We start from the raw sequence: 27,179 nt of genomic DNA on the forward strand, positions 1-27,179 counted from the left end.
AAATGACCTACATTCCAAAGCTCCCTAAATCTCAACTTTCAGAATTCTCTATCAGGATTAAAATCATAACAATTGCATGAAGTGACATAGATGGATTTTAAGAGGGGCTGAATTTTTCAAGAGCCTAATCATAAGGTAGCTTTATAACCAGGGCATAACCTTGGTGTCAGCTGGTTCAGACTGCTGCAACCAGACTATTATCTGGGGATGGTGATAGGGGAGCACACAACTCCCATGTCATAACAGCTTCACCGGCTACCAGTCTATTTCCGGAAAAATTCAAGGTTATGACCTACGAAGCCTTATACAACTTTGGACCAGGTTATCTGAAAGATCATTTCCTCTCATACAAAGCCGACCCAGGCGTTAAGACCTTTGGAAGAAGAGCTTCTTTCTGTCCCACCAACATCTTAAACACGTTTGGTGGGAAATTGAGAGAGGGCACTTGTGATGGAACCTCCCAGTCTCTGGAGCTCCTAGCTCAAGGGTGGGAAATGTGTGGGTCTCCCTTCTTTCTGGTGGTTTTCGGACCTGCTGACGTCTGGATGCTATCCTGGGAGGCCTAGATTTACATATGTACAAGGACACGCTAGCTAGTTTTATTATTTTGCTTGGGAGCGCGGTACAAAGGCAGTCTGTGTATTCTGGTTTCCTTTTTTAAGCTTTGTAACCCTCTGTACAACCTACGACCTCCAATTCTCCCTTTCTCTCTATCCCCTTCCCTTTAATAAACATAAATCCAACTCCAAGTTGGTGTGATCTTTTCTGAGCAACTTCAGTGCTAATTTCAGTGCCTCTTGGCCAGAGAGGGTGACTATTTCTGGGGTATTTCTGGGGATGTGAGGCCAGGTTTGGCCTGTCCTATCTTTCAGGGATGTTGGGACTAGTTCCAGCATTCCTTCACATGGCTCCTGGAACCTAGAACCATGGTTCTGGTTCCAGGTCTCTGATGGCTCTTGGGTAAGACACCCTCAACGGGCTCCCTTCTTCAGTAAGTCTACCTTCTCACCACCATTGTCACCAGCTGTTCTTGCTCCTCCTCTTTCTAATAATTGCTTCCACTTGCTTGATTGACAGGCATCTACTGTTCCTCCTTCTCACCACCACCGTTGTCTGGGAGGCAGTTGAACAAATAGGTTGCAGAGGTGAAGAGGAGGAGCAACTCCTGGGAGTTCTTGTCAGTGGGCCCCTGCTGGGGTATGGGCCCTCACCAGCTGTTCAACCATACGTACCCTTGATGCTGACCCTGCCTCCAGATATTGTTGGACTGTAGCTCCCATCATCCCTCACCATTGGCTATGTTGGCTCGGGCTGATGGGAGTTGCAGTCCAGCAACAGTCGGAGGGCTGCACATTCCCCATCCCTGTCCTTGCTCCAATCTCGGTGAACTTACGCTGGCAAGCAAATACATTTTTCTTCATACAGACCAGTGGCCTGATAAGCTGACTTGGACAGGAAGGCCTGGCGTGCTATGGGCCATGGGGTCACAAAGAGTCAGACATGACTTAACGACTGAACAACAACAAATATGTTGCACTTCGAGCCATGCTGGATCAGACCAAGGGTCCATCTAGTCCAGCAGTCTGTTCCCACAGTGGCCGACCAGCTGTCGACCAGGAACCCACAAGGAGAACACAAGTACCCTCCTACCCATGTTCCCCAGCAACTGGTGTACATAGGCTCACTGCTTCTGATACTGGAGGTATGACATGGCCATCTGGACTAGTAGCCATCGATAGACATCTCCTCCATGAATTTGTCTAACCCCCTTTTAAAGCCACCAAAATTGGTGGCCATCAGTACATCTTGTGGTAGCAAATCCTATAGTTCAACTATGCACTGTGTGAAGAAGTACTTCCTTTTATCTGTCCTGAATCTCCCACCACTCAGCTTCATGGGATGATCCCAGGTTCTAGTATTCTGAGAGAGGGAGAAAACAGTCTCCCTATCCACATTTTCCACACCATGCATAATTTTGTACACCTCCATCATGTCTCCCCTTACCCTCCTTTTTTCCAAGCTAAACAATCATAGAATCATAGAATAGTAGGGTTGGAAGGGGTCTACAAGGCCATCGAGTCCAACCCCCTGCTCAATGCAGGAATCCAAGTCAGAGCAGCCCTGACAGATGGCTGTCCAGCCTCGTCTTGAATGCCTCCAGTGTGGGAGAGCCCACCACCTCCCTAGGTCATTGCTTCCATTGTCATATTGCTCTAATAGTCAGAACTTTTTCCTGATGTTCAGCCGGAATCTGGCTTCCTGTCACTTGAGCCCATTATTCCGTGCCCTGCACTCTGGGATGATGGAGAAGAGATCCTGGCCTTCCTCTCTGTGACAACCTTTCAAATACTTGAAGAGCGCTATCCTATCTTCCCTCAATCTTCTCTTCTCAAGGCTAAACATGCTCAGTTCTTTCAGTCTCTCCTCATAGGGCTTTGTTTCCAGTCCCCTGATCATCTTTGTTGCCCTCCTCTGCACCCTCTCCAGTTTGTCTGCATCCTTCTTAAAGTGTGGTACCCAGAACTGGACACAGTATTCCAATTGAGGCCTAACCAGTGCTGAGTAGAGGGGAACTAGTACTTCCCGGGATTTGGAAGCTATGCTTCTATGAATGCAGCCCAAAAGAGCATTTGCCTTTTTTGCAGCCACATCACATTGTTGGCTCATATTCAGCTTGTGATCGACAACAATTCCAAGATCTTTCTCGCTTGTAGTGTGGTTGAGCCACGTATCCCCCATCTTGTAACTGTGCATTTGGTTTCGTTTTCCTAGGTGCAGAACTTGGCATTTATCCCTATTAAATGTAATTCTGTTGTTTTCTGCCCAGCGCTCCAGTCTATCCAGATCACTTTGAATTTTGTTTCTGTCTTCCAAAGTATTAGCTATCCCGCCCAATTTTGTGTCATCTGCAAATCTGGTCAGCATTCCCTGCACCTCCTCCTCCAAGTCATTAATAAAAATGTTGAAGAGCACTGGGCCCAGGACTGAGCCCTGTGGTACCCCACTCGTTAACTCTCCCCAGTTTGAGAAGGTTCCATGGATAAGCACTCTTTGAGTCCGATTCTGTACCCAACTGTGGATCCACCGGATCGTTGTTTCATCTAGCCCACTTTGAGCTAGTTTGCTCATCAGGATATCATGGGGCACTTTGTCGAAAGCATTGCTGAAGTCGAGGTATATGATGCATTCCCACGGTCCACAAGGGAAGTGACTTGATCAAAAAATGAGATCAGATTTGTCTGGCAGGACTTGTTCTTGACAAATCCATGTTGGCTTCGAGTAATCACGGCATTGTTTTCAAGGTGCTTCCAGATGGATTGCTTTATCATCTGCTCCAGAATTTTCCCAGGGATTGATGTCAGACTGACTGCTCTGTAGTTCCCAGGTTCCTCCTTTTTACCCTTTTTGAAGATAGGGACCACATTAGCCCTCCTCCAGTCATCTGGCACTTCCCCCATCCTCCATGATTTCTCAAAGAGAATAGACAGCGGTTCCCTGTTATTGTAACCTTCTGTCACAGGGGAAATGCTCCAGCCCCTTGATCATTTTAGTTGCCCTTTTCTGCATTTTTTCCAGCTCTACACTAATTTTTTTTTAGATGTGGTGACCAGAAATGTACACAGTATTCTAAGTGTGGTTGGAGCACAGATTTATGTAAAGGCAGTATGATATGGGCAGTTTTATTCTCAATTCCTGATCTAATTATGACTGACATGGAGTTTGCTTTTTTTACAGCGGCATCACACTGGGTTGACATTTTCATCCAGCTGTCCACCACAACCCTAAGATTTCTTTGGTTGGTCAGATCCCATCAGCTCAGATCCCATCAGGCTATACTTGAAGTTGGGATTTTTTGCCCCAACATACATCACTTTACACTTGCTTACATCAAACCTCATTTGCCATTTGGATACCCATTCTTCCAGTTTGGAGAGATCCTTTTGGAGCTCCTCACAATCCCTTTCCATTTTAACCACCCTAAATAGTTTGGTGTCACCAGCGAACTTGGCCACTCAGCTGCTCACTCCTAGTTCCAAATCATCTATTATCTGTTCTTTTTATCAGTTTTATTGATGTATTTTATCTGTCTTGTTTTTATGTTCTTTAAGTTTTGTAATTTACTGCCGATATGACTTGAGCATCATTTGGTGGAAAGACAGAAATAGAAATGTAGCAAATAAATAAGATGGCGTGAAGCTGCTCTTACTCAGGCCATGGTTCTGTCTACTTCACTGCTGTCTACAGCTCCCCAGAGGCACAGGCAGAGATGTTTCACAGCCTTGATGCCCCAAATCCTTCTAGTTGGAGAAGCTGGGGATTGAACCCCAGATTGTATATTTCTCTTTCAGCCCTGCAGACCACAAAACATTATCCTGCAGGATTTTAAAATAATTCCATCTCTCTCCACTGACAGTCACCCTTCTGACAATGGCACTGAGTCAAGCACTACAGCTGGGAAGCATAGTGATACAGGCAGATACTTAGCAAGCTTTTTGCTACCCCCAAAATTGCATTGCACACTTCAGATGTCAAAGGCGAATGCTCAGAAATCTTGGGGAGAGGAACATCTCTGAGCATTTGATTGAGGGCACAATACTGTGGACTGCACCGTTGTCACTTGGAAGCTCCTGAACTTGGGGGCTTCTGAGATTCCTATGCCCTGCAAGGCTAAAGCCGGCAGGGTAGAAAGAGCAATGGAGGTGATCTTCACCTCCCTGTCTTCTGAACTCCAGTATTTTCACTAAATGGGCTTTCCAGGGGAAGGGAAGGAGGCTGGAGTGGGAGAGAAGGGGGTTGTAGAGGGCTCAGGATAAATCGTATCCTGGCCTCTCCAGTCCCCTCCCCTCTCCAGCCACAGCAACGCTCCCTTTCCTCCTCCTCTGAGGTCGCTGTTTCTTTCCCCTTCCAAGATCAGAGCACTGTCTCTGACCTTGGAAGGGTTTCCCAAGCCATCCTATGGTCCCTGGGATGCTCACCCAGGGACCATAGGATTGCTCTCTTAATGAACTTAGGAAGCTGCCCGGTATTGTCAAGTGACTGGCAGTGACTCTCCAGGATTTCAGGCAGGATTCTTTCCTAACCCTTGGAGATGCCAGGGATTCAACTTGGGACCTTTTGCATGCAAAGAAGGTGCTCTTCCAGTCAGCCACAGCCCCTCTCAAGGGCATGATGCCAGCCCTCTCCTCCACCTGCAGCTTTCACCCATCCCTACCTGCATGCTTATTTCCTCCCTAGAAGTGAATGGCAGCCATTCATTTTTATCAGCCTCCTTCAGTCTGGTAGTCCAGGATACCCTTCCAGATATTTGTTGTTGTTCAGTCGTTAAGTCGTGTCCGACTCTTCGTGACCCCCTGGACTACAACTCTCAGAATTCCTGACTGCTGGCCATGCTGGCTGGGGCTCACGGGACATGAAGCCCAAAATATCTGGAGAGCACCAGGGTGTGGAAGGCTGATTTATACAGCTGAAAGTAAAGCACCAATATAGTGGCAAAATCTGATGCTCAGCCCTGACACAGGCTGACTTGCAATGTGTTCTGCACCATACACGCCTTCCTTCTGCTACCATCTGCCAGTTATAAGGACAGGCATTTCATTGGCATGAAAATGCAATCAACACCCATGGAAAGTGTGAGGCCTTTCCCCCCTTCACTTGGCTTGAACTGTCCTATAGCTTCAGGCATCTAATTATTTATTGCACCAAAGTTCGAGTTTTAAAGCCTATTCTTTCTCCCATCTTGGGAGCGTTCCTTGTGACAGGTAGATCTACTGAAGTTTTCTGCCACATCCTGATGCAGAATCTTTGAAGTCTCCTAGAATACAAACTTTGATAAGAAATGTTAAAAAAGAAAGAAAAGAACTGCCAGTGGAATTGGTAGATGGGATCACTTCATTTGATGGATAAGTTCTACTCCCGTTGCCTCTTCTGGGAAAAGACTGGCAATAATGCTTGCTTACAAAGGCACCACCAACAAATTTGCTCTGAAATCATGAAAATCTCATTCTCAGAGGGCTTGGAATTTCGTCAGAAACCCTAATGTCAGTGGTGAGAACTTCAGCTCATTCTCTGGGCCCCCACTGACGACAATCTGTTTGCGAGGACCCCTCACATTCTGCAAGCATTTATATTCCTTAGCAAAGTTAAATAGCTCAAGGCCATGACCAACCAGATATCATTACTGCCCTTTGATGTGAACTTCTCTTTTTCCCTTTAGGTGTTTTCTTTTTTTAATAATGGAGGTTCATTTTTTTTATAATGAGTTATGATTGCAAAGATATCACCGAGAGCCGAGTTTTCCTTCTGACAGCACATCTTATATTTAAGAAGGCATGTAGCAGGCTTACATTTAAAAAAATTTAATCTCATTGCAGACGGCGAGAAAACAAACACTGACATTTGGGCCATGCTTTCTTTCCCTGTTCATTAAAAACATGATGCTCGGGGGGGTTGTTTACCCTTTGCTTCACACCCTCCTCTCCCTTCATATGATAAGAATGTAGCAATACAGTTTTCTGTGGTGTCACGTTATCCCCAATGAGAAAAATACTGTGGCTCCACTTTCAGTTCATATGACTTTTGAGAAGAATACTCCAAAACAGGCAAAACAGAACCCACAAGTTAAAAGCCAAGGGGTGTTGCCCGTCTAGAGATATGTACAAAATTGTGCACGTTCTCATGAGACATGCATTTGCTGGAACATGATGCAGAGCCACTCTGGGGCACTGGGTCTGCCATTTTAATTTTCCACTATGTGATGGAGTGATGCTATGCGAGGGGTATTGTGGGAAGTTTAAAATGGCAGCTTGCAGACCCCGCGCAGGAGTCAGCACAGGTGGGCCCTACTGGGCCTGGGCAGTTGACCAAGGATGCCAGGTGCCAATGCCACACCTGAGCTTTACAGATCATTCTTAGGAGGAATGGTCCCAGCAGGCTTTAACCTTTGAATGTTTTTCATGCTGACCTAATATACAGCCCACCTGTTTCCATGATGATAGCCACGGTACTGTGGACACCTTTCTCTGGTTACAACTTGGCAAGAGTTTGATCAGAATGGTAAACATTATCAGGAGGGCAAATGTTACACACAGACTCTCTCACACTCCCTCTTTTAAAATTAAATGGATCCTGTTGTGGGGATATTAAAAATTATCAGCACGGTAGTGTTAATAATATGATGTAAGGAAGAGCCAACTCCATGCCACGCTAATCGCATAGCTGTGGTAGTTTTTTTCCTTTACTTTAGTGTAAGCACACACAGCCCTGATTCAGATCAGGACCTCCATGGACCAGGAGGGGAAGACTAAACCTTTTCCACTCCAATGTTTTTCCATTAAATGCCCCCTTGGGGGTGGGGTGTTAAAAAAGAAAATAGTCTCCATTGGCATCATGGAGGTGCAGGGGTCCAAGAAAAGACCTCACCACAAATCCTCCAGGCACAATATTGTAACTAATGACTGCCTGTGGGTTGGAAAGACGAGCTTTGGGGATCACAATGCTCAAATATGAAGTAAACCTCATGACCCCCAAATTCTTCTCCAGCTTGGATTTTAATCCTCCTACCCTATTCACCTGGCTGCCGCTGGTGTTCTCCCCTCTCTCATGCCTGGTTTGCTGCTACATAGCACACCAGGTGCAAGCAGCTCCTGGGAAATATAGCTTTCCAAAGGAATACTGCAATGTCAGGAGCCTGTAGGAAAACTGTATTTCCCAGGGGCCACTTGTACACCATGTAGTACCACACCAGGTGCTGAAGTGGGACAGAACCCCTTCCCTTTCTTCCTCCTATTTTCCACCAGAGAAGTGCCAGCAGCAGCCACACAAGTAGGGTGGAAGGGGACCTGGATTACAAATGGCGGACAAGTTCAATCTGATCTGGATCAGAAATAAGCTGAGCTATTTCCCTGTTTTTCAGGAAATAGCTGTGCTTACTTCTGACTCAGTCCAATTGAGCAGGGGGTGGGACTTGCCTATCACTAATTGTAACAGGAATGCTATCATGCTGTGTCAAGACAAAAAGTGATTCTCTTTTAAGCTTTTGTACTTCTTGATGTTTACTGAATGGCCTTGATGGCTGGTGGGTACTGTCTGTCATGTCCCTGCTGGGGGAATCCTCCTCTGAGGAGCTAGAGCTCCCAAAGAGAGACAATACCAAGGAACCATTCACATCGGGAGATCTGGGGGAGCCTGGGCCCTCAGAGGAGGTCACTGCGGGTCCATCCCTGCAGGATGAGGGGAGTCCCATCTCTGAGGCAGAGGCTGGGCAGCCCACAAGAGTGTCACTGCCTCAAGAAGCAGGACAATGGGGTCCTTCTGAGAAGGAGTGCTCGCTTACAAGCGAACTCCTCGGAACAAGGCCCTCCTCCCAAGTAGGACTTTTGCCAGAGGGCCTGAAACGCACTGCAGCTGAGCCTGGGTGGGGCTTAGAAAGTTCTGGCTATATTGGCCTTCAGTTTTAGCCTAGCTGGTATTGGAACAATGTTGTTCGTCCCGCCATGCACTTTGCTTCTCGGGCCTTGCCCTGTGATTAATGCTCTATGTTACTGACCTCTGGACTCCTTATTGACTCTGCCTCTGGACTGCAGAACATATTTGACTGATTGTGCTTTGACCTTTGCTTGTTATTTGGACCACCTCTGTCTTAGCCTGAACCCCACTGGATGGAAACCTGTATGCTGGAATGTTTGCTGGTTTCATTGCATTGCTTTTGTATTCGCCCTGCACTGAGAGCGTGCTGCGGTCAAAGCAAGACGCTAGCCGTTGCTCACACCCTCCTTGTTTGGATGAGGACTGAAGGAAACATTGGATTTTCCCAGAAAGATCCAACACAACACAAATCTATTTTGGCTGGATTCTGTGCCTGCATTTTGCCTGACTTTTTTTTTTAATCAATGCAGAGAAGCACATCTGGTACCAGTCAAAGCAGAAGGGTCCTGAAATGTATTAAATATGGATGGAATGTATTATATCCATTGGACAGGGGTACTGCTAATGTCCAGCACATATTAGAAAAGCTCTCTGGATGTGAGAAATCATCATGAGAGGAGGAAAAGCTGTACTCTATTCATAGCACCTAACCCCCCCACCCCCAGACGTCCTACAGGAGCTTCTGAAAAGGGAGGAATATGAAACTAAATAGGTGTTACTTTGCTGCTTCTGTAAGGCTGGATATAAATACAGTATCATTTTATATGCTTTGTCTCATCTTGGGATGTGCTGCATCCCAGTTTGCTCATGTCTGAGCAAGAAGGTAAACTCGGATCCCTCTCTCTCCATGCCATCACAAACTCGCTTAGCCATAACAGACAGAAGGGGCGATGAGTCAGTCCCTCTAATCCAACCACAAGCACACTGCAGCACATGCCAAGACAAATCTAGACAACAAATCCTCTGGATTGTTCCCGAGCCCAGTTAAAAGAGGGGGAAGGCAAGGGGTGAGCAAAGCAGACTGACCGCCACCTCAGTTCCTCCCATCCTTTCTCTGAGGTGATGGGGCTTCAATGGAGGCCTTTGGGGGCCCAAGAGCGAGGCCTGGTGGGGTGAATTTGGCCCGCAGGCCGGATAAGGAAGCCTGGTGGGACAAATCTGGCCCATGGGTCGGCAGCTCCCCATCTCTGTTATAAGTACAGATGCTTGAAGGTTGGCGCTATGCTCTCTCAGAATTCCAAAACACGCAGGAAGATTTTGCTGAGTTTGCAGCCAAGTAAATCAAGGATAGATCTCTCAGTGCCCACGAGGCAGCACATGGCTTCAATCGTGCATGAGCAAGAACCTCCAAGGATATTGTACAGATCTCAAAATGCTCTTGTGCATGCATAATTCATTCTCTCTGCCAAGGAGGGATGGGCACCAGCACTTCACACTTGAAGAAGCTTGCGTTAACCAAAGAAGGCAGTTCACTTGTACAAACATATAACTTTGGACCACCAACAACCCTCCCCCTCGCCCCCACCATGCCATTAATACTGGAAAGCAAGGCATAGTGAGAACAAATCCAACCTTATTTGGGGAGTTTCCATTGGGAGGAAGATGTGGATACACCCATTGGAGGCTGGAGGTTCCATGTCAGTGGGGTGGTGAATCCACTCTGGGTTTCAGTCAGAACCTTAGATAGCTCCTTTAGAGTTCTGACTGGTTCTGACTGAAACCCAGAGTGGATTGACTGCCCCACTGACATTGAAGCCCTAGCCCCCACTGGCTACACCATCTGAACCTGAAGGGCTCCAGCTGTTCCAGCCCCACCAGCTTCCTAGAGGCATTGCAAGAGGCTGGATTTCTCCAAGAACCTTGGTAATACAGCAGCCAAAGCACCCTGGGCTTCCTGCCATCCTCGGAGCTAGCGAAGGGGTAAAGATTGCTATGTAACCACAGGAATTATTTCTGCCTCCTTCTGCAGCTCCAGGTTTGGGAAGAAGACTGGGGCTAATCATAATCAGAGAGCAGCAGCATAACTGCCATGGCAAGTGAAAATCTGGAATCTCACAGGGGTTCTGGGGCAAAGAAGTCAAAGTAGATAGTTTGGAACCACTTCTCTAGAGCAGAAAGCTAGCCAGCTCCTCCACTCCTGCCCTTCAGCCTCTTATTCTACAAGATATAAACAGAAACACTTGATCATTCTGCTTCTTCTCACTTCATCCTACATACATTAGCCTTGCCACTCGGCAGACATACCTCTTTCAAGAGAGTGTTGTTATCGACAGGCATTATGTTGTATTCCCATAAGGGATATGAAGAAAATGCAAGCGTATGGTTTTGATGGACTTAAAGTACACACTTCTCTGCAGTTATGTTTAAAGTCAGTACTTTCTAGTTTAATGCTGGACTGGCATCAAGCAGTGGCATTGAAAGGAGCATGGAACAAAGCCTTAAGAAGCAAAACAGCCTGCTGCAGCTGGAAGTTATGATTCTCGTAATAGCCACAATGTAGAAACCAGCCCAGAGTGCAGTTCTTAAAAGTAGAGCAGCCACCATCTTAATAGATACACACCAATCATATGCTGTGCGGAATTGAATGGGAGTGCCAAAGGTCCGTTGGATGCATATGAATGTGGATACTGATGTTTTGGGGGAAGCGTGTTTCTTTCTGAAAAATATTGCAGACAAAAGGTGCTTTTGCACCTTCTGCCAACAATACAGTCTCCAGGTAGCTGATCTAAATATAGTTCCAAGAGGGGATGATAGATTGGCATGAACGTTTGCCTGGCATCCTACAATGCTGTGTCATGCTCCTACCACCTGCCTCGGGCTTAGGCTGTTTCTGGGTCACCCAGAGGCAATTGCCTCAGAATAGCATTGCCTCTGGCTTACTCAGGAACAATGGCAGGCACCTGAGAGCGGATCAAAATATGCACTGAATGAGCAGGGGAAAAGGAAGAGTTTTTCATCCTACACCAAGATTAATCACCCTGTGGTGTGCACAAAGAATGTCATAACGGATCTGTTAACTGCACCTAAGTACACAATGGGACATATATTCCACTAGGTCTACTCTGGAAAGGCCAGAAAGACCAGTTTTCTAATGGAGCAATCGTAAGTAGGTTTACTCAGAAGTAAGTCCCACAGAGATAGGAACATAGGAAGCTGGCTTATGCAAAGTTGGTCCATCTAGCCCAGTACTGTCAACACTGACTGGCAGCAGCTCTCCAGGGTTTCAGCCAGGATTCTTTCCTAGCACTACCTGGAGATGCTGGGGATCGAGGATCGAACCTAGGACCTTCTGCATGCAAAGCAAGTGCTCTACCAGTGAGCTATGGCCCCTCTACTAAAACATCTGTTGCTTATTCCCAGGCAAGATCAATGGGGCTTCCTCCTAGGCAAGTGTGTTTAGGACTTATGGTCCTAATGGGATACATGGCAACAACATTACAAGCGAGAAGGATCTTGGAATTGTTGTCAATCACAAGCTGAATATGAGCCAACAATGTGATGTGGCTGCAAAAAAGGCAAATGCTCTTTTGGGCTGCATTCATAGAAGCATAGCTTCCAAATCCCGGGAAGTACTAGTTCCCCTCTACTCAGCACTGGCTAGGCCTCATCTGGAGTACTGTGTCCAGTTCTGGGCACTGCACTTTAAGAAGGATGCAGACAAACTGGAGAGGGTTCAGAGGAGGGCAACAAAGATGACCAGGGGACTGGGAACAAAGCCCTATGAGGAGAGACTGGAAGAACTGGGCATGTTTAGCCTTGAGAAAAGAAGACTGAGGGGAGATACGATAGCGCTCTTCAAGTACTTGAAAGGTTGTCACAGAGAGGAAGGCCAGGATCTCTTCTCCATCATCCCAGAGTGCAGGACACGGAATAATGGGCTCAAGTGACAGGAAGCCAGATTCCGGCTGAACATCAGGAAAAACTTCCTGACTGTTAGAGCAATACGACAATGGAACCAATGACCTAGGGAGGTGGTGGGCTCTCCCACACTGGAGGCATTCAAGACGAGGCTGGACAGCCATCTGTCAGGGCTGCTCTGACTTGGATTCCTGCATTAAGCAGGGGGTTGGACTCAATGGCCTTGTAGGCCCCTTTCAAGGCTACTATTCTATGATTCTATGACTGTAGCCTTCAAGGCATTGCCAACAATACATCCTTACATGTTCAGGGCCAGTCCAAACCATTTTAGTGCCTGGAGTGGTAAGACCTAATGGCACTCCACCCACCACGCACACGGCACACGATCCAGTGAGAAGTTCTCCTGTGAAAGCCTCATTGAAATGAATGGGAAAAGTGCAGCAGTACTGCCACATGCAGCCGTACTCTTGTAAAGAAGCAAGCAGGCAAGAGACGCATCTGTGCAGATGATCTGGCACGACCGCATGGCACAGCCCTATGGCGGCGCTCTTACCTGTATGGATAGTGCCATTATATAGTTTAGTCACCAGATGGCACTGGACTTAGCTGTATCTGGGTGAAGTCAGGTATTTCCTGTCACTGTTCTGCCTTGTTTTTAAGAGAGACAATAACATTCTTGTCTAGCTTCCTGAAGTGTCATCCAAGCCTCCCAGGACTGTTATCTTCTCAGGAGGTGCTATTAACAGGCCTTCAACACCATGGCTCCTAATCACATGGCTCTCCATGCTAGCCTTCCGTCAAAGCCATTATTGTTTGCTCTGCTCCCCATATTTGGTCTGCGGAGTTGTTACTTCCAGGTAGGGGCTACTCTTTGCCCCATTACCAAAGCCAAGACGACCAGTACTGACACTGGCAAGGGCAATTCTATCAAAGACCCTCCTGAGAGGAATCCCACTGCCACCAAGTTGATTGCCTGTAAGGACAGCTGTCTCACAGGACCAGCCCTAAACTTGTGACCTGATGCTCCATTTCTCCTCGATTCAGTCTGGGAGTGGGTGCTTCCAGGGACAGGTTGCTCTTTGGCCCACTGCCAAGGCCCAAAACAGCCAGAACCCAAGCAGAGATGAGGCACAAGGTGAGGGTGGAGACTCTTCCTTTCTTTTAGGCTGGATGATTTAAACGTGCAAACCCACTGGGACTGTACACAGATTTATAGTACGCCGTCTTGCCCTACGTAAACACTGTGTGATTTTTTTATTTTTAAACTGCCTATATAAATATTCTAAATAAATGAATAATATAACTGTGGAACCCCACCCATGCATGATGGGTATTCCATAGGTACTATGCTATGAACACCACATTTGATCATGAACACATCATCGTAAATGTATACAAGTGAGAATTCAATAAAGTGTTGCAGTACAGAGTGCTCCAGTCCATGATAATGATAACAGCCAGCCAGCCTCTCTTCCAGGATATTCCATTCTATCTCCCCCCCCCCCATCAGTATTCTGTGCCCATTTAGCATGCTCAGCCCTCATTAGACAATTTGGTGTTTTTTTTCCTCCACTAGTTTTGTTTGTTACTAAATATGTTTTCTATTTCCGCAATGCACGGGGTTCCCAAAAACCTGCCTCCATTATTCATGGAACGTGCCATTTTGACTACATACTTTGGGAACCTGTGTTTGCTATCAGTATCTATGACAGCACTTTCAAGTATTCAAAGTGCTTCATATGCATTATCAAATGAGCCCACTAACCCAAAATGGTTGGGGACCCATTATAATCCTTCCCACAACATTGCAAGGTAACTTAGTATTATTATCTCCTGTAATGCAGATGGGGGGTGGGCTCAGGCTGAGAGAGTCGTTTGCTTAAGGCCCACCTACTGAGTTTATGGCAGAGGACAGATTTGGGGTGTCTCTATATTAAGCAAAAAGGCCCTCATCCTTTCCAGGGCTTTCTGCTTTTGCTTTCTTTGTGGGATTTACACAGCAGACATGTGCTGAACGTAGAGGAAGTGTCTGCCTGCCTCCCTCCCTGGCATGTGTACAAATGAACCGGGGGAACGGGGGGGGGGAGTCTTGCTTTTGATGCTGAACTTGTGCTATCCTGTTTCCTCACAGCCCTAAGCACACTTACTTGGGAGTAAGCCCCACTGAAGTCAATGGGACTTACTTCTGAGTAGACATTAGATCACATTGTAAGTCTGCAACCCTTAGCACACTTACTTGGGAGTAAGCCCCACTGGACTTAATGGGGTGCTCTGAATCAACAGAAGCTGTTGATTCTGAGCTTGGTGGGGTGGGGTATCAGATCTGTCTCCCTTCGTTGCAGGGAGGCATTTTACTCACTTTTCCCTCTAAACAGTGATCAATAGACACATGGTTTGAATCGAGGAAAGTTCTTCCACGGCAAGTTCCTGGTGCTAAGCCGGCATTACGCACTGCCGATATGGCGCCATTAACTTTTGTTACTAGCTTATCTCCGATCCTTTTGAAAGCACAATAAAGGGGAAAATGCGCACGAGGCGTCCTGGAGGTTGACAATGTCATGTAAAGGACCCACAAAATTCTGCGAGTGACCAATCGTGAGCGTGCAATAAATCGTTTGTGCAGAGACTCCCTCAAACTCTACACTTCCTGATTTGTAGCCCAGTCTCTAAAAACTACACTACATCAGCAGTCCAAGCGAGCCAGGCTATGGTTTGAAGTTCTCTGCATCTAAAGAGTTGCAAAGCAATTCCCAGATATCTGACAGGGTTTAGTTTAGCCCTCTGTTGACATGCCATCATCACCTCTTTTCAACTGGCTTCAGCCACGTGGTACTTGAGTCTCATTATAGCATGGCGGACTTTTATTCCCCTCCCCCTTTTACTTCACCCACATCAACCTCTTATTAGTGTAAAAATGTGGCTGTGTTACCATTAGTTTCCAGGGAAATTAATGAGACACATGAAGTTGCACTTGGTAGTTTTCTACTTCCTTATATTTGCCAAAGCTATAATGGAAGGGAGAAATAAAAGCCAAGGACTTCACTTTCATTTTCCTAAAACAAATACATACATATTGTGACATCTCTGCTCACAGATGGAGAATACCAACCTCCTTGTAGATCAGACTTCCCCAGCCTGGTGCCCTCCAGATGTGTTGGACTACAAATCCCATCATCCCAGCCAGCATGGCCAGGCTCCTATAGATCTTTGTGCAATGAAGAAAAACTAATTGCTCTCATTTTGAGCCTACTCACGTATGAAATATTTTTGATGTTTTCTATTAATAACTGGCTATAGAATGGACTGGGGACACTGGGTGGGTGAATGAGTCTATTCTATGTAAGAACTGTGAAGTCCCACCAATATGCAGATGACATCCCACTCAACTTCTCTAGCCCAGAACCTTCTTCCTTCATTCAATTCCACATCTCGAAATGCATCTCTGAAAACGTGCACAGCTGATTAAGGCCACAACACTGAACTCACATTGACATGTGAATTCAGTGGCTTGGATCCTAAGTCCCCGTGAGCAGAAGGTTTGGATATTTTTGCAAATTCCCGTTTGGGGCCTCTGTGTGTGTGTGTGTGTGTGTGTGTGTCAGCACCCACATGGACGCATGCTCAATTTTTGGTGTCCACAGAAAATCAATACCACACTTCTCTGTTCTGTACCAAATGTTCCAGAAAGATATGCTTTTGTACCATTTTGAGTCTGTTTTCCTGACATAGAGTAGAGACAAAGGCTACATCCACGCTGTTAAGACCACACTACCTGTCTGCTTCAGCCAACATGGCTCATCACTGGGCATCCTGGCTGAGGCTGATGGGAGTTGTAGTCCAGCAATGCCTGGAGAGCCATTAATCACTCATCCCTGTAGTGCAAGTACATTGCATAGAATCCATTACTTTGTCCCACATTTGCAAACCTACATCAGGATTTTGTTCAGAATCATAGAGTTGGAAGGGACCACAGGGATCATCTAGTCCAACCCCCCTGCTCAATGCAGGCTCTGCAATGCAGGGTGCAGCTACAGCATCTCTGACAAATGGCCTTCAGACTATGCTTAAATGCCTCCAGTGAAGGAGAACCCACCACCTCCCAAGGCAGTTCCAGTGCTGAAAGGCTCTCACTGTTAAGGAGGTTTCTCCTCGTGTTAAGCCTAAATCTGCTTCCCTGTAATTTCCCTCCATTGGTTCTAGTCCTGACCTCTGGAGCAACAGATAACAAGTCTGTTCCATTTTATCTCATGTGTGTCCACTGTCTATTTTACAAGACCTAATCCAAAGGACTTCCAGCTGCTGGGCTGATTTCTTGTGCTCCATGTACACAGAAGAAAGAGGGTGACTTAAGCAGTATGTACATTCTAAATGGTGCTATTAGATTAGAATTCCCAGAGACAGCCAAAATACTAAAACATCACTTAAGTCCCATATAAAGTTAAAATGCAGTGAACAGAACTGATTTTTTAAAACCTAAGTCTTGCAATGGACATGAAATTCACATGCAAAGAAGCTCTATTCTTATTAGTTATATTGAATAAAAACTTTCTAATGTTTGCGACTGCAACCATAAAACAATTGCCAGTGTAATTCTGTCCACCTTATCCTCTCATAAACATGTGGTTCTTTTGAGGTAAACTCAGGAAGTCCAATCTTGTTAGAAAAGCAAATGAATGCAGGGCAAGAAACAAATGAAAAGTCCTCCATGTCAACCTGTACCATGAACTCACCAAAAAAACTTCATTAACGTGAATGAGAAAACCGACCTTACAAAATTCTAGAAAACATAGGATGAAATATTAATGATGTGAAAGTTTCCTCAGAAAATGGGAGGGCAGAACAGTAAAATAATCTTCAGCATGCGCGAGTGTTTTTGAAGAATTCTAAATGCAGAGAGAAACAACTCTCCAAATACCTGAATACTAAATTTAACCACACAGGATGGGAAATCTGGAGGAGACAACAGGAATACGCCAGCCACACCTTCTGCTTTCTGCAAAGATGGGTCTTTGTCTATAGTTACCAGCTTTGAAACAAGCCAGGTTATTAAACCACAGTTTAAAGTTGATTTAATACCCTGGCTTGTTCCAAAGTTGGTAGCCATAGTTTCCTGGTTCGGGTGAGATGGGAAATCATGGTTAATTAGACGCTTCCTGGTTTGTTTGCTTGCAATGCAAAGCGAGAAGCAAAAGGCCACATGTGCAGACAAAACATTAAGTTGAGGTGCAGTCATCCAAGTGTGGCCAGAAACTGCTGGGGCAGGGGGTATTTTCAAAGCAAGATCCTCTATTTGTTTTTCTGTCCCAGCCCGCCTGGAATTCTTCTAATGGACTAATCATCATGGCTATTTGGGTTTGTTTGTCTATCACAGGACGGAAATAGATGTAACTTTCAACGAAGTGCTGTAGCCAAAAACAGAAGCCTTGTGTTGAATTCTTTCCCTCTCCTATCACCCCTAGTTATTAGGCAGATCCACCTACAACAATCCTCATATATCTCTGCCTGCACCAGAAGCAGCCAGTGAAGGCAGGGAAACACACAGCATGACATGACAACAAGGGTAAATCCATCTTAGCACTGGGCAGTGGAGGTGGGGTCAACCACTGTTTCAATGGCTTTTTGTCTAGTTCCACCCACCACAGATGAATCCAAAAAAGATTCAGTGCCTTGCCTTTTTGGAATCCGCACCTATCTGCAAGACAGCATAGCCAGATGAATTCAAAATAGACAAGCCCATTTAAAATAAAGGCGTATAATAGCCAAATAGCCATAAAATAATTTTTGCCAATTGAGAACTCTTTAAAAAGAATCCTTTATTTTCAGGTGCTGTTCAAACACAGATAGGGCAACCTGGAATGGCCCACAGGATAATTTTCAGCAATATTTGTTTTGTGAATTTCAGTTTTTGGTTTGTGTGGGGGGGGGCACCCACATAGACGCATGCGCAGTTTTTGGTGTCCAGAGAAAATCAAATACCACACTTCTCTGTTCTGTACCAAATGTACCAGAAAGACATGTACCATTTTGAGCCTGTTTTCCTGACATAGAGCAGAGACAGATGGTACAGTCCATACTGTTAAGACCATACTGGCATACCACCTGTCTCCTTCAGCCAACCTGGCTCAACAATCCCCAATCTCACAAAATATTGCGCCTGCTTTGGGGATGGGAGTTCTTTCTGCTTTCTTGCTTTAGCATCAGGTACTTCAGCCTCCCATGGAGAGATACCTACAGGCTTGTAAAGAGAAGTCATTATGAAACTGGCACCCATTGGCAATGCACTAGAGGAATAACTGATTATTCAGGCAAATGAAGTTAAGATACGCCATGGGATAGAACCAAAGAGAGGCGGGAAAGGACAGTGAATGCAAAGCAGCCATGTAACATTTCTCTGGCATTTTAGGACGATGTCTGGATCAAGCATTAACATGTGCCCAAGAACCCTGTGGAGCTACACTGCCTGAATATTACCTTAAGACACTTGGCTCTGCAGAGTTTCTAAATTAATAACCTATTTCCCTGTCATTATAACATGGGAAAAGCCTGTCTCCCATGAATAAGGGACTAAAAGGACCACTGACAGCTTAATTGAAAAGCCGGACACTTCTGTCTCTCCAGTTTTAGTTAATCAATTCTTCTCTAGGTGAATACGGTAGTTTGGCTGAATGCCATGAACATCACGCTGCTTACTTCACACAGAGCACAAAATAGGTGACTGGAGGTCAGGCAGAATAACTCTGCTAGCAGTTTATTTTTCTTCTGGACAGGCTGAAACCCATAACCTCTGCTCTGATGCGCTCAACTTCCTCTCCAGTCTGGTTGTCAACTAGCAACTGTTTCTTCCATCGCACTCTTCTCAGAAACTTCCTGAATCTTTTGAAACCAGTTTTTTGCTTCCCAGAATTTATATTTGTTTTGTTAAGTGTAGCAAAACATATATAAATGCTCTGGCCATCCCAAGCTCCTAAGGTGCACTTCATACATAAATTTAAAATTGCCTAGACTGAAGGGGTTGGTGTATATGGATTCCTACCAGCATATGCAGTGTCGTTGTTGTTCAGTCGTGTCTGACTCTTCGTGACCCCATGGACCATAGCACGCCAGGCCTTCCTGTCCTCCGCTCTCTCCCGGAGTGTGCTCAAGTTCATATTCATTGCATCGGTGATGCCATCTAGCCATCTCATCCTCTGCCGTCCCCTTCTCCTTTTGCCTTCAGTCTTTCCCAGCATCAGGGTCTTTTCCAGAGAGTTTTCTCTTCACATTAGGTGGCCAAAATATTTGAGCTTCAGCTTCAGGATCTGTCCTTCCAATGAGCACTCAGGGTTGATTTCCTTTAGGACTGACTGATTTGACCCCCTTGCAGTCCAGGGGACTCGTAAGAGTCTTCTCCAGCACCACAGTTCGAAAGCATCGATTCTTCGGCGCTCAGCCTTCCTTATAGTCCAGCTCCCACAGCCATACGTTACTACTGGGAAAACCACAGCTTTGATTAGACGGACCTTTGTTGGCAAGGTGATGTCTTTGCTTCTTACTATGCTGTCTAGGTTTGCCATAGCTTTCCTCCCAAGGAGCAAGCGTCTTTTAATTTCATGGCTACATTACAACTAGTATTATATTTATATCCCCCTTCTTCCAAGGAGCTCAGGGTTCCCTACCCCTATTTTATATTCACAACAACCCTGTTAGGCTGTGAAAGAGTGAATGGCCCAAGGTTACCCAATAAGTTTCATTTAACTTGTATTTATTTATTACAGTTTTATATCGCCCAATAACCGAAGTTCTCTGGGTGATTCACAACAATTAAAACCATAAAATGCCATACAATAAAATACGGATGACAAATACAATATGAAACGTTAAACTTTAAAACTGCAATATAAAAATAGAAATAGCCAGCAGAAGCTAGCCACAGTACAAAAATTTAAAACATAATACCAGATAAAAATAAACTGAAAAACTAAAATGCCTAGGGCAATAAAAAGGTCTTCACGTGGCACCGAAATGAGCACAATGTAGGTGCCAGGCAAACCTCTCTGGGAAGCTCATTCCAAAACCGGGGTGCCATAGCAGAAAAGGCCCTCTTCCTGGTAGCCACCCACCTCCTGTCCTCTGGCAGGGGCCCCCAGAGAAGGACTGCTGAAGCTGATCTTAGGGTCTGGGCAGATGTATATGTACGAGCAAGGATTTGAATCCAGGTTTCTCCCACAGTCTAACCTTGACACACTGTACAGGCAATGGGGCAGTCGTCCTATTATCAGCCCCCCCCAACTTGGGGCCCTCCAGATGTGTTGGACTACAACTCCCAGCATCCACAAGCCAGCCTGGGAGTTGTAGTCCAACACATTTGGAGGGCCCCAGGTTGAAGAGGGCTGTCACATCCAGTTTGACCTTCAGCTACAAACTCACTGGGTGGCCTTTGGCCATCCACTCTCTCTCTGCCTCAGTCACCCCCTCCCCACATCTGCAAGCGGAGGAGGATAATACTGGCCAATTTTACAGGGGAGTTCTAAGGATTACCTGATAATACATACCTGCATCGTGTTCTGAACACCTCCAAAATGCACCATATAAATGCTGAGTGCAAGCACTCTGTTTTCCATATTTATGCTGGTGTTAGCGGCGTCTTCCACCAGGAACTGCAGCATGCAGCCCAACTCCAGCCTCTGCTGCTCTTTAAATGGCATGTCTACACTGCAAGTGTAAAGTGGTTTCAGGCTTTTTTAACTGCCATGCCTCCTTCCGAAGGAACCAGGTGAGCGGTAATCCTGACATGGGATCTCTAGCACAGGAAATCTCAGCTCCCACCCAAAGACGGGGCAGGGGGAGGGGGCTTAGCACAATGGTGGAGCACATGGTTTGGCATGGAAGGCCCCAGATTCAATCCCCAGCATCTTTTATTTTTACTTATTACTACATTTATATCCCACCTTTCTTCCTCTTGCAAGGAACCCAAAGCAAGTTGCAGAGCCCTCCTCCTCCTCTCCCATCCTCACAACTGTGAGGTAGTTTGGCCCAGCCACTGACTCTCAGCCTAAAGTCACTCAGGGAGCTTCACAGGCAGGTGAGGACTAGAACCTGTATCTCCAGAGTCCCAGTCCAACACTCTAACCACTACACCACACTGTCTCCTATTAAAAGGATAAAGTAGCAGGTGATGGCATAGACTTCTGCCTGAGACTTTGGAGTATCGCTGCTAATCAGAGTAGACAGTGCTGGACTATATGGACCAATGATCGGACTCTGCTTCCCTTGTTAGGAGCACCCCAGAGAGTACTACTGGGGGAAGCTGTGGACATTTATAATAAATATTTAACATTTGCACAGTGCTTTCAAGCATTCAAAGTGCTTCACGTGTATCATCTAGTTGTATTCCTTACAGCAGGGAAGTTGAACCTTAGGCCCATGGGCCAAATACAGCCCACCTAGGGGCCAAATACAGCCCACCTAGGGGCCAAATACAGCCCACTGGGCCACACCCCCTTCCCCAGGTCCCACCCCATTTTCCCCAACTGCTGTTTGGTGGTTTCCCTGCTTTTCCATGTTTCTTCCCCTCCCATTCTAAAAAGTTGAAATGCCTCTCCTAAGGCTTAATTACTCAAAGTAACAGCTTCAAGCTAAAATACGCTTACAACAGCCCTGCAAGGTAAGTCGGTATTATTAGCCTGCAAACTGCAGATAGGAGAGGGACTGAGGATGGGTGAAAGAGAGAGATGCTTTATTTATTTATTAAGATGCTTTCCTAAGGCCACCTAGCAAGTTTATGGCAGAGGCGTGATTCAAACCAGGGACTTCCCCATTCACAGTTCAGTCTCTTAGCCACTATGCTACACCACCTCTCAAAATTAAATATTATATTTATGAATTGATTTATACCCCACCCTTCAAATAAAAGGAAAATCAGTGTCTTAAACTCAGTTAAAAGATCATGAAATGCAACAACCCCACCATAAAACAGATAGTACAGCATAAACTGGTTTCAGACCAATTTCAAAAATTTTGAAATCTGAAGTATAGATACACCTAAAGAAGAATCTAATTCTGCTTCCTCCTATTTAAAAAAAGGTTCTTGCATCATTCAGTGTATTATACTATAGAATTGCACTGTGTTCTATGATATATATATCACACGCATACACACCCCTTATATATGCTATATAGCTTATATATCCAATCTTTCATTAGATAGCAAGCTTATCCTGATACTTTTTTTTTTTTTTTACTCTAGCTGTCCCACAAGCATAGCCGTACGATATTGAGGGTTCAAATCTATGCATGTTTAGACAGAAAAAAAGTCCCCATGCTAGCTGGGGAATGCTGGGAGTTGTAGGACTTTTTCTGTCTAAACATGAATAGGATTGAACCCTAAGCGATCTTTTTTCTTTAGCCACTTTGTATTGCTGTGTGTGTTGCTCTTTTTTGTTGCCGGCATTTTCAACTTTATTTCAAAATAAAGTAAAATTCCATGGAGCCCTTGCCAGGCATCATTATCAGTTGGCTGGCTCAGTCTTAGCTGTTCAAAAGTCTCCCAGCAGATGCTACTAACGCTATACTGGACACCGAAGGAGAATATTTTTTAGCCTGCTGATCCTATCTAAAATCCCACCCATGCACACACACACCCTGCAAGTCTGATCATTTTTTTCATTTTAAAGAAATGTCCTGTGGATATGCTGGAAAACCTCCTGCATATACATCCTCTCCCTCTTTTAAAGAAAAATCTCTGGCCAACTTGAAAAAATTAAATCATGAAATTAAGAGCTATCCATTCTATGTTAATGAACAGTGTGAAGGATTGCTGGTTTCACCCCAACAGCCCTGCAAGGTAGATCAGGCCAAACTTGGCCACAAGTTTTCCCCAAATTAACCCAGTAGCTCCCTTCCAGGCCAATAGGCACTGTATTTAGCACTGAAGTTATTCAGGACACACGACACCAACTGTAAAGTTGGGTAAAAGTTTATTAGGGGTAAGGAACAAAGAGGAAGGAATAGGGAGAGATGGTAGGTTGTACAGGAAATTACAAGCAAGGCACAAAACTCCAAACAAAACCAGAAACACCAAACACCAAGGCACGCACTCCCAACAGCAAAACAATAAAGCTAGCTAGCCTAGCCTATCCTATACATACCAAAGTATGGACCTCCAGGATAGCCAGCAGCACACTCTAGTGCCATCAGGGCCAAGAAGAGACACCAGCCCCTTTCTTAGCCCTCCTTTTATTGCCCAACCCTAGCAACCCAAGGCAGATTTGAACACCCAATCCCAACCCAGGCCCAGGACACCCCCACTCCACCCTCCAAAGAGGTTGCATCTTCCTACCAGGCCCAGCAGTTACCATTTTCCAATTCGTCAGAGCAAACTGTGGCCTTGAGCTAGGGGGCTGAGAAACAGCTAAAAAACCATCAACCTCCAGGTGGCTGCTTAGTACGTGACTACCCCAGTGGCCCCTTCATGGATCACTGCCTTGTTGTGGCGAAGGGGCTTGCGTAACTCAGTGAAGCCATAAGCTATGCCGTGCAGGGCCACCCAAGACGGACAGGTCATGGCAGAGAGTTCTGACAAAATAATATAAGATATGACGCCGGAAGATGAGCCCCTCAGGTCGGAAGGTGTCCAATATGCTACTGGGGAAGAGCAGAGGGTATTTCCAAGTAGTGCCAGAAAGAGTGAAGCGGCTGGGCCAAAGCCAAAAGGACACTCAGCTGTGGATGTGTCTGGTGGTGAAAAGAAAATCCGATGCTGTAAAGTACAATATTGTTTAGGAACCTGGAATGTCAGATCAATGAATCAAGGTAAGCTGGAGGTGGTCAAACATGAGATGGCAAGATTGAACATCGACATCTTGGGAATCAGTGAACTAAAATGGACAGGCATGGGCGAATTTAATTCAGGTGACTATCATATCTACTATTGTGGGCAAGAATCCCTTAGAAGAAATGGAGTAGCACTCATAGTCAACAAAAGGGTGGGAAAAGCAGGACTGGGGTACAATCTTAAAAATGATAGAATGATCTCAGTACGAATCCAAGGCAAACCATTCAACATCACAGTAATTCAAGTCTATGCCCCAACCACTGAGGCCGAAGAAGCTGAGGTTGATCGGTTCTATGAAGACCTACAACACCTTCTAGAACTAACACCAAAAAAAAGATGTCCTCTTCATCATAGGGGATTGGAATGCTAAAGTCGGAAGTCAAGAAATCACCGGGATAACAGGCAGGCATGGCCTTGGTGTACAAAATGAAGCAGGACAAAAGCTAATAGAGTTTTGCCAAGAGAACATGCTGATCATAGCAAACACTCTTTTCCAACAGCACAAGAGGCGACTCTACACATGGACGTCACCAGATGGTCAATATCGAAATCAGATTGATTATGTCCTTGCAGCCAAAGATGGAGAAGCTCCATACAGTCAGTAAAAACAAGACCTGGAGCTGACTGTGGCTCAGATCATGAGCTGCTTCTTGCAAAATTTCGGCTTAAATTGAAGAACGTCAGGAAAACCACTAAACCGTTCAGGTATGACCTAAATCATATCCCTGATGAATATACAGTGGAGGTGACGAATAGATTTCAGGGATTAGACCTGATAGACAGAGTGCCTGAGGAACTATGGAAGGAGGTCCGTAACATTGTTCAGGAGGTAGCAACGAAATCCATCCCAAAGAAAAAGAAATGCAAGAAAGCCAAGTGGCTGTCTGATGAGGCTTTACAAGTAGCTCACGAAAGAAGGGAAGCGAAAAGCAAGGGAGAAAGGGGAAGATATACCCAACTGAATGCAGAGTTCCAGAGAATAGCAAGGAGAGACAAGAAGGCCTTCTTAAATGAACAATGCAAAGAAATCGAGGAAAACAACAGAATGGGAAAGACTAGAGATCTCTTCAAGAAAATTGGAGATCTCAAGGGAACGTTTTGTGCAAAGACGGGCATGATAAAGGACAAAGAAGGCAGGGACCTAACAGAAGCAGATGAGATTAAGAAGAGGTGGCAAGAATACACAGAAGAACTATACAGGAAAGATCTGAATGTCCCTGATAGCCATGATAGTGCGGTCACTGAACTTGAGCCGGACATCCTAGAGAGTGAAGTCAAGTGGGCCTTAGGAAGCATTAGTAACAACAAAGCTAGCGGAGATGACACTATTCCAGCTGAGCTATTTAAAATCCTAAAAGATGATGCTGTTAAAGTGCTGCATTCAATATGCCAACAAATCTGGAACACTCAACAGTGGCCACAAGACTGGAAAAGGTCAGTTTACATTCCAATTCCAAAGAAGGGCAATGCCAAAGAGTGTTCAAACTACCGCACAATTGCGCTCATTTCACATGCCAGCAAGGTGATGCTCAAAATCCTACAAGCTAGGCTTCAGCAGTATGCGAACCGAGAACTACCGGAAGTACAAGCTGGGTTTAGAAGAGGCAGAGGAACTAGAGATCAAATCGCCAACATTCGCTGCATCATGGAGAAAGCAAGAGAATTCCAGAAAAACGTCTATTTCTGCTTCATTGACTACGCTAAAGCCTTTGATTGTGTGGATCACAACAAACTGTGGCAAATTCTTAAAGTGATGGGAGTACCAGACCACCTTACCTGTCTCCTGAGAAACCTGTACGAGGGTCAAGAAGCAACATTAAGAACCAGACATGGAACAACCGATTGGTTCAAAATTGGGAAAGGAGTACGACAAGGCTGCATATTGTCACCCTGCTTATTTAACTTATATGCAGAGTACATCATGAGAAATGCCGGGTTGGATGAATCAGAGGTCGGAATTAAGACTGCTGGGAGAATTATCAACAACCTCCGATATGCAGACGATACCACCCTAATGGCAGAAAGCGAAGAGGATCTAAAGAGCCTCTTGTTGAGGGTGAAAGAGGAGAGTGCAAAAGCTGGTTTGAAACTCAACATTAAAAAAACGAAGATCATGGCATCTGGCCCTATCACTTCCTGGCATATAGAAGGGGAAGAAATGGAAGCAGTGACAGATTTTACTTTCTTGGGCTCCAAGATCACTGCAGACGGTGACTGTAGCCATGAAATTAAAAGACGCTTGCTCCTTGGGAGGAAAGCTATGGCCAACCTAGACAGCATAGTCAGAAGCAGAGACATCACCTTGCCGACAAAGGTCCGTCTAATCAAAGCTATGGTTTTCCCAGTAGTAATGTATGGCTGTGAGAGCTGGACTATAAGGAAGGCTGAGCCCTGAAGAATTGATGCTTTCGAACTGTGGTGCTGGAGAAGACTCTTACGAGTCCCCTGGACTGCAAGGAGGTCAAATCAGTCCATCCTAAAGGAAATCAACCCTGAGTGCTCATTGGAAGGACAGATAATGAAGCTGAAGCTCCAATATTTTGGCCACCTAATGCGAAGAGAAAACTCCCTGGAAAAGACCCTGATGCTGGGAAAGACTGAAGGCCAAAGGAGAAGGGGACGGCAGAGGATGAGATGGCTAGATAGCATCACGGATGCAATGAATATGAACTTGAGCACGCTCCGGGAGAGAGCTCAGGACAGGAAGGCCTGGCGTGCTATGGTCCATGGGGTCACGAAGAGTCGGACACGACTGAACGACTGAACAACAACAACAACAACACCCCAGTGGCCTTCATTGCTCCTCCTCTGTTAACCCGTTCTTAGCAAACGGTGTGCGTTCAGCTGCTTCCACAGTCCTGGTCATGCAACCAAACAGACCGAATGCACGTGGGTGGGTGGAAGCAGGAAGCGGAGCTGCCGGGATCCTGCTCTCTTTGCAACGCTGTTCAGTTGATTGAACAGAGAGCTTTGTAACAATATAAAGGCCTAAACAACTTGGGGCCAGGTTACCTTAGAGATTGCTTTACCCCTTATGTCCCTGCCTGATTTCTGCAATCATCAGAGGCAGTGCCGACTCCAGGTT

The 27,179-nt window shown here is 45.6% G+C and overlaps 1 protein-coding gene across 1 annotated transcript in view; it reads right to left on the bottom strand.

Annotated features, from left to right (window-relative positions):
* Positions 1–27,179, bottom strand: part of LOC146349377 (uncharacterized) — a 78,369-nt gene that overhangs the window by 46,885 nt on the left and 4,305 nt on the right. The window lies entirely within an intron of this gene.

Source organism: Heloderma suspectum, chromosome 3, assembly GCF_057233095.1.
Source record: "Heloderma suspectum isolate Gila_16-S chromosome 3, 16-S_ref, whole genome shotgun sequence".
NCBI lineage: Eukaryota > Metazoa > Chordata > Lepidosauria > Squamata > Helodermatidae > Heloderma > Heloderma suspectum.